This window comes from Octodon degus, unplaced genomic scaffold (genome assembly GCF_000260255.1).
Source record: "Octodon degus isolate 3935 unplaced genomic scaffold, OctDeg1.0 scaffold00212, whole genome shotgun sequence".
NCBI classification, from domain to species: Eukaryota; Metazoa; Chordata; class Mammalia; order Rodentia; family Octodontidae; genus Octodon; species Octodon degus.
This window is the reverse complement of record NW_004524788.1, coordinates 454,783-463,632: the sequence shown is the minus strand read 5'-3', so window position 1 is coordinate 463,632 and position 8,850 is coordinate 454,783. Positions and strand designations below refer to the sequence as shown.

The 8,850-nt window shown below is 38.2% G+C and overlaps 1 pseudogene; it reads right to left on the bottom strand.

The window, feature by feature from the left end:
- Positions 1-5,929: 5,929 nt before the first annotated feature.
- LOC101575538 lies at positions 5,930-7,295 on the bottom strand (annotated as a pseudogene).
- Positions 7,296-8,850: the final 1,555 nt, after the last annotated feature.

Here is an 8,850-nt window from a genome sequence, read left to right as displayed (position 1 = left end):
GAAATTAAGAAGAGAAAAAGTATAAACAATTGAAAAAAGGAGATGAAATAAATTAAAGCATCAACTGCTTCTATCCATGGATCAGCAAAAATGCACAGTACATTCATCCAAACCGTCCTGCTTACATACATAGATAAATCTCTTTCACCCACTCCTGTCCTTCTCAACTCAGTCACTCTTTCCTTTTGAACAAGTTCATTCCCTTTTCTCAGTATCTAGTGTACCCTTCAGATTCCAGTTTTTCTCTTTCAGATTCTCACACTAAGGAGACCATACTATGTTTGCAAATACGAGTCTGGTTAAATTTTACATGATTTCAGAAGGGATGGCTTTTTGTAACAGTCTTAGTCTCTTTCCTCAATCCTGGGACAAAATGCCTAATACTTGCATCTTACGGAAGGAGTGGTTTATTTTGGCTTATGTTTCAGTCCACGGTCAGCTGGTTCCACGGCAGAAACTTCGTGGTAAAAGAGCCTTCTAGAAGGGAGTAGTTTACAAGGGAGATATATTATTCTGGGTCACACCTCCAGTTATTTACCTCTTCCAACCTGAATCCCTTCTTACTAGCAATTCAGCTAGAGCACCCCCATGATCCATTAACCTTCCAAAAATACATACCTCTGAAACAATGAGGGTTTGGAGCGATAGTCTTCCTCCAAACCATAACTCTGTTCCTGGCCCCAAAAGACTCATGTCCATGTCTTTATAAAAAGGCATTTAATTGCTAAAATTTTAATAATTTAAGCACTGTCAGAAAGCCCAAGTCCAAAGGTTCCCCTGAGATGTTTGGCTGTGAACCCCTATAAAAATCAAAAGAAAGATAAACTTTTCTAACACACAATAGCACAGGGTAAATATTCTCATTTCAATAGAGAAATAGGCTGATAGAAAGAAACTGGAGCAAAGTTAGACTGAAGCCCAGCAGTACTAACACTAATTCCCATAGTTCTATGTCTAGCACCTAAGGCATGTGGCAGAGAAATGTGAACTCCAAAGGGCTCAACCAATCCCACCATTAAAGCACTTCCCATTATAGATCTGGTCGTTTTCTTAGAGTGGCTTTGTTCACTGTCTGTGGCTTTCCTCAGATATTTCACATTCCTGATTTATCTAAGATCCTGGAATCTCACTGAACTTTTACCTTCACTCCTACTGCTTCGTGCACCACCCTTTCAGGAGCACCAGTGGCTGGCCTCCAAGGCCTTCTTCTCAAATCTTAGTGGAAGCCTTCATGCTCCTGGAGTTCTCACATTTTGTATGCCTATAAAATCAGTGCTATGTGGATGATGCCAAGGTCTAGCACAGCTTGAGTACTAGACAGGCTGTCATGGATCTTGGCTGCAGAGCTTCTGAGTGCCTGGGTGGCTGCACATTCTGAACAGAATCTGGAAGAGCCAGTTCATGAGGAGGACCTACTGGCATTCTTTAATAAAAGAAAAATCTTTCATTTTTGGACCTTTGAGTTTATGAAAGACAGAGTCTTGCTGATTCTTCACACAATCCTCAAAACACCTTTCCTATGGTTCTGATACAAAGTTCTTGGCTTCTTCTTAATGCTAATCTTTCCAATAACAAGGTGTCCAGGTCAACATTTTACAGATGCCTATTTTTTTTTTTTTTTTTTTTTGGAACTGGGGATTGAAATCAGGCCCTTGCGCTTGCCAGGCAAGTGCTTATTCCACTGAGCCATCTCCTCAGCCTCCAGATGCCTATTTTATAGGCACTTTTTTTCTAGTGAAACACAAAACTTTTTAAATTGCTCGGCTATGCTGTTTGATATTCTCAATATGCAGCTGGCTAAAAGCCCAAAACAATTCTCATGCCGTAGCCTGAATGATGGATTGTCTTGAAGTTTCCCTAGCAGGTGAATTACCACAACTTCCTTCAATCTCAGTGTCTTGAAAAGTCTCAGGACATGAGCAAAATAAAGGCAAATTTTCCCTCACAGCATAACACATACATGTTCTGAGGTCCAATTGCCGATAAGGTCCTTGTTTCCAACTAAAGCTTCCTGAGCCTGACTTTTACTATCTGTATTTCTATTAGCATTCTGAGCTCTGAGCAGAATCTCTCATCAAGCTCAGTTTACAGTGTAGAGAAAAGGGAGGGGCCAGGAAGGGAGGGGTACCCCTCAGGATCATGCCCCCAGTGATCCACCGTTTGTGCCTAGACCCCACCTCCTAACAAGTCAAACAGAATGACTCATGAATCAATTATCTTCCAAAAACTACCACTGAATGTGTGAGACTTCTGACCACATTCTCCTCTTAAATCATAACATTTTCCAATGTTTATCAACAGGAAAAGGTCAAGAGACTTAAGTCCTAGACTTGAGCTTTACTCTCCAATTTGGCACGGTTAAAGAGACTAATGTATCTTTGTAGAGAAACTTTCTTGCTAACATGTATGCATATATATAAGGAGACTCCAAGTTCTCTCCTTTACTAAAGAAGACCTTCAAGATTCATTGGTTGATGAGCTCCATTGGAAATGGTGCAAGAACCTCAGCATTCATCTTGAAATCCATGTGAAGATGTTTCTGGGCTTTCATATATTGATCTACTGTCTCTGCAATTCAGAGACAAGGACATGCACAAATAGGACATGGATTGAAGGAGCCAATGTCATTCCTGCCATGCCATGGAACCTCTCAACCTTGTTATTACTGAACACTTAACACGCTCCAGGTACTGCTGTGATGCCTACAGTACACTAACTTGTTTAGTCTTTATAGTAACCCTGTGGAGTGGGCACCATTATTTCCTTGTTTTTTTAGGCAAAGAAGCTCAATTGGCTTGCACTAAGGAAATTCCCCATATCTCCCAGCCAACAAATGACAGAGCAGTCATCAAACCCAGTCGTGTCTTGCTCTAAGCTCCTTGATCTTAGACACTACATAAAATGCTTCTGAAAACAGACAGATGATGGACATTCTTGTTTACAGGAATTCCAGTAAACATTGATGTTTAGATAAATAACAAATAACCATTTAGTATTTTCACATACCCATGTAATATTTGGGACATGCTCGTATTTTTAAAGGTATTCCTTGTTTATCCGAAATTTAAAATAGTGAATGTCTTATATTTGAACAAGCACTTCATTTTTGGTACCAGGAATTGAACTCAGAACCTTGCACCTGCCAGGCAGGTGCTGTGCCACTAAGCTATATATATTCCATGGCCCTGAACAAGTACTCTTACATAGAGAGATAAATAAGCAAGCATCTTGGGGCGGGAGAATAAAGTAGGGGACTTCGTTAGCTGATGTACATCACATGCCCTTTTTCTTGTCGGCTTTTTTCTTTAGCTTTCCTTTTTTGGGAGGGGGATGCAAAAAGCATAGCATATACAAAGAAGTGTAGGGAAATAGAAAAAAATTGCTTATTGAAAGTAAAACAACTAGCCCCTATTCTCTCAATCTTTCCTGTTTACTCTCTCTCTCTCTCTCTCTCTCTCTCTCTCTCTCTCTCTCTCTCTAAACCTTGGGTCATGAATACTTTTGTTTTCTAACAATTTGGTTCTCAAAAACATTTGAAAAGAAGTTTCTTCCTTTCATAAACTCTTCATCCAGAGACAACACAACTGCAGCCATCTCCCCACACAAACACAAATATTGCCATCCTTCCCAAACTGGAACACAAATTAAGTTTGTGAACTAAGGTACTAGCTGAATGATCTAGTTAGCAATTGTGTGACCTAGGGAGCCCATGCAATGCATCAGTGAAGAAACACTTGGAAGAGAATTTTACTATTGTATAAATCTTTTTATTTTATAGAAGTTATTAAAGTGTTTGGTTGCACATATACCAAGCCTTTCTATGTAGCTTATGTGACTTATAAAAATAAATGAAGCAGTTCACTTCTGCTGGGCCCTGAGATTTTTTTTACTTACAGAATCTTTCATGTCTTACTTGTAATTGAAATATTAAAAAATATATAAAAACAAGCTGAGTGTGGTGGCATATGCCTTGAATCCCAACTATTTGGGAAGCTGAGGCAGAAATATACTAAGTCTTAGGTCAGCCTAGGAAACTTAGATTCTCCCTCAAAATAAAATTTTAAAATGGTTGAAGATATGCCTTAATGGTAGAACCCTCCTTGGCTCAATCCTGAACACCATAAAATATTAAAATCAAATAAAAATAAAAGCAAATCAGTATTGGGCACCAACATTAGTCTATCTCAAAACTTTCCCTCCTGGGGCTGACACTCATTGCCAAAGGAAGTCCTACTAATGGATTTATATTCCACTTGTCTTGACATTCTCTGTACATCTATAATCACGTATACAATGAGACCTAAAGAAGACACAGAAAGGTTACAGCATTGCTAAGTATGTACTATTTATCTTGCCACCAAAACGTTTCCACACCAATACATATAAATCTCCCTTTGAAGCATAGAAAGTATTTTTTAGTATCAGTGTACCAAGCTTTATGCAACGGGTACTCATTCAATACTTAAAGAAATATCAGTTCAGCAGAAAATAGGCTGTTGTATATGTAGCCACTTCTTTAACTTTGAAGATAACTCATGATTTGAGTTTCTCACACAGGTAAATAAGAATGAAGCCAAAACATATGTAAACTTGGAGAGTACAATCCCAGCAGTGAACATGGAGAAATGTATAGCTGTAAAAGAAAATTCAACAAAAGCAAAAAATTCACAAGTTAACCTAGCATTCCACCTACAGGAGGTAGAAAAATAAGAGAAAATCAAGCCTAAGCTGTTGAAAAGAAACAAAATAACAAAGATTAGTGAGAAAATATATGGAATAGGAATAGAAAAATAATATAGAAAGCCAAAGAAAATAAAAGTTGATTATTTGCAAGGATCAACAAAACAGAACTGACAAACTTTTAGCTAGACCCAGTAATAACAATGACAACAATAATGAAACACTCAAGTAATTAAATCAGAAATGAAATAAAGAAAATTACTAATAACTTTAGAGAAATAAAAAGAATTATAAAAGAGTACTATGAAAATTTGCATGCCAAAAATATTAGACAAATTAGTTGAAATGGACAAATTCTTGGTAATAGAAACTGGCAGACTCACTCAAAAGGAAATAAAAAAATTCAAATAGACCAAAAATAACAAATAGAGATTGTAATTAAAAAGATCTCCACAAGAGAAGTCCTGTAACAGATGGTTTCACTAGCGAATTTGACCAAATGTTTAAATAATACAGTAATTAACTAATCTCTCACATATGCTTGCAAAATGTAAGAGAGAACACTTCACAATTCATTTTATGAGGCCAGTATTATAATATTAGGACTAGATAAAAACATCACAAAAAAGAAAAAAACAACTGTGGACTGATATCCCTTATAAATATGTATAGATACAAAAATTTCTGAATAAAACATTAGCAAATTGATCCAGCAGCATAGAAAAGAATTACACAGTGTAATTGAAATTTCTCTAAGAACCTAAAGTTATTAGAATATATTAAAAATCTATCAATGTAGACATCAAATTAACAGAAATAAGGACAAAAGGCACATTATCATATTAATAGATACAGAAAAGCCATTTGACAAGGTTTAGTATCTTTTCATGATAAACCTGAACAAAATAACAATAGAAGAAAAATTCCTTAAAGAAATAAAGAACATATAAGAAACACCCACAGTCAACACCATAGTTAAAGTCAAAAACTGGGAAAAAAAGTCTAAGACTGAAAACATTCCTCACAAATTCAGGAAACAAATAAAGATATCTGTTCTACCATTTTTTTTTAAGGCAGGGAACACTTTTTATTCAAAACCCATCAGGGAATGGGCAATAAAGTTTGTGACAAAGCATTTATATTTTAAAGCATAGGTCAGTAATTGAATGAGAGCATAGACTGCTACATATGAATTAACTGATCAGACAACAACTTTTCAATGTTTTAAAAAAGAATAAGCTTCCCTATAAAAGCAGCACCTTTGTGACATTTTTAGTATTCCTCTCCTTTCTCACCCTCTCCTTCCTCAGAATCCACACCAACCTTCTCATAATCCTTCTCGAGGGCAGCCATGTCCTCCTGGGCCTCAGAAAACTCCCCTTCCTCCATCCTCTCACCTGTGTACCAGTGAATAAAGGCAAGCTTGGCACGCATCAGATCAAACTTGTGGTCCAGGTGAGACCAGGCCTCAGTGATAGCTGTGGTGTTGCTCAGCATGCACACAGCCTACTTTGCCAAGTCTCCACCAGGCACCACAGTTGGAGGCTGGTAATTAAGATCTACCTTGAAACTAGTGGGGCACCAGTCCACAAACTGGATGGTACAGTTGGTCTTGATGGTGGCAATGACAGCATTGACATCTTTGGGAACCACATCACCATGGTATAACAGGCAGTATACCATGTATTTACCATGGCGAGGGTCACGTTTCACCATCTGGTTGGCTGACTCAAAGCAGGCATTGGTGATCTCTGCTACAGAAAGCTGTTCATGGTAGGTTTTCTCAGCAGAGATGACAGGGGCATATGTGGCCAGAGGGAAGTGGATACGGAGATAGGGCACAAGATTGGTCTGAAATTCTGTCAGATCCACATTCAGGGCTCCATAAAGTCTGAGGGAAGCAGTGATGGAAGACACAATTTGACCTATCAACCTATTCAGGTTAGTGTAGGTGGAGCACTCAGTATTGAAGTTTCTACAACAGATGTCATAGACAGCCTCATTGTCTACCATGAAGGCACAATCAGAGTGCTCCAGGGTGGTGTGCGTGGTGAGGATGGAGGTGTAGGGATCTACTACAGCTGTGGAGACCTGGAGGGCTGGGAAAATGGAGAATTTGAGCTTGGACTTCTTGCCATAGTTGACAGAGAGATGTTCCGTTAGCAGGGAGGTGAAGCCAGAGCCAGTGCCCCACCAAAGCTGTGGAAAACCAGGAAGCCCTGCAGACCTGTGCACAGGTCAGCCAATTTCTGAATTTGGTCCAAGATGAGGTCAATGATCTCCTTGCCAATGGTGTAGTGCCCACAGGCATAGTTGTTGGTAGCATCTTCCTTGCCTGTGATGAGCTGCTCAGGGTGGAAGAGCTGGCGGTAAGTACCAGTATGCACTTCAATGACAGTGGGTTCTAGATCTGCAAACACTGCTCTATACACATGTTTGCCAGCACCAGTCTCACTGAAGAAGGTGTTGAAGGAGTCATCTCTGCTCTCAATGGTCTTGTCACTTGGCATCTGGCCATCGGGCTGGATGCCATGTTCTAGGCAGTAGAGTTCCCTGCAGGTGTTGCCAATCTGGACACTGGCCTGGCCAACGTGGATAGAGATGCATTTATGCATGGCCACTGCTTTGTGATCACTGAGCAGATGGAGACGAGAGGAGAGGTTGCTGCTTCTTACAGCATGACTCTTAGGTGGTCGATGTAAGAGAACCTGCCCATTTTTTTTGAGACAGGATCTCACTCACTATGTAGTGAGGGCTGGCCTTGAACTCATTTATGTAGCCCAGGCTGGCCTCAAATACACTGTGATCCTCCTGCCTCAACCTCTACCTGGCTTTGTTTTACCATTTCTGTTTAGCATTGTATTGGATATTCTATCCAGTGAAATTAGACAAGAAAATAGGCATCTATAATGAAAAGAAAGAAGTAAAGCCAACTATTTGTAAATAAATAAATAAGCTCACAAAAATTCTATTAGAGTTAGTCTATAAATTTGAAAAATATGGCATTTTGAAACCTTAGAGATGTGTGATCCAAATTAAGAAAAAAATATGAAAAAATGCTCCACATCGCTAGCCATTCATGAAATGCAAATTAAAACCACATTGAGATATCAAATTAAGAAAAAAATCACAATAACATAAAATAATAAAATATTTAGAAATAAATTTAAGGAAAGAAGTTCAAGATTTATGTGCAGAAAGTGACAAAACATCATCAAACAAATTAAAGACTAGAATACATTCAAAGTCATCCCATGTGCATGGAAAACTTAATATTCTCAAAGTGAAAAATTGCTAACAGATTCACTACAACATAGTTGGTCCTGGAAAAAGGATAGGCATATACATTAATATGGTAGAATTCAGAGTCCAGATAAAAGCCCATATACTTATGGTCAACTGATTTTCAACAAGTGTCCCAAGACCATTCAATGGCAAAAGTAATCTTTTTGTAAAAGGATACCAAGAGAACTCTATAACCAGGTGCAGAACAATGAAGTTGAACTCTGACCACACACCTTGTAAGAATGAAGTAAAAATGGATCAATGATCTCAATGTAAAATCTGTAACTATAAATATCTTGCATTTGATTTTAGCCAAAAGGCTGAAAAATGATCTTTAAATCTCTTAGAAGTATGTATAGGTATAAATCTATATGAGCTTAGACTGAACATGTACAATAATGTTTCCCTACATATGGGCTGGTGAGATGGCTCGGTGGTCTAAAGCACCTACTTAGAACAACCTTAACAAAGCACTGGGACCGCGGTTCAATCCCCCAGCACCACATGCCAGCCAGCCCCGCCCCCTGGTGGGCTGAGCTGGCCACACACACAAATACACACACACACACACACACACACACACACACACATAAATATAAAAAAAATTTTAAAAATGATACCAAATTGTAAGCAACAACAGAAAAAAATTTGCACCTTATGAAAATGAAAAAAAATAATTTTTAATAGCATTCCAAAAATGCCTTTAAAAAGTGAAAGGACATTCTACAGAAAGCAATACAGGTGTGACAAGTCTAGACTGCAGAATATATAGAAAGCATTTATAATTTAGCAGTAAAAATCAAAGAACTTGGTATGAAAGAGGACAATTGACTCTAAAAGATATTTCTTGTTTTGTTTTGTTTTTTCAAAACTGGAGATTGAGTT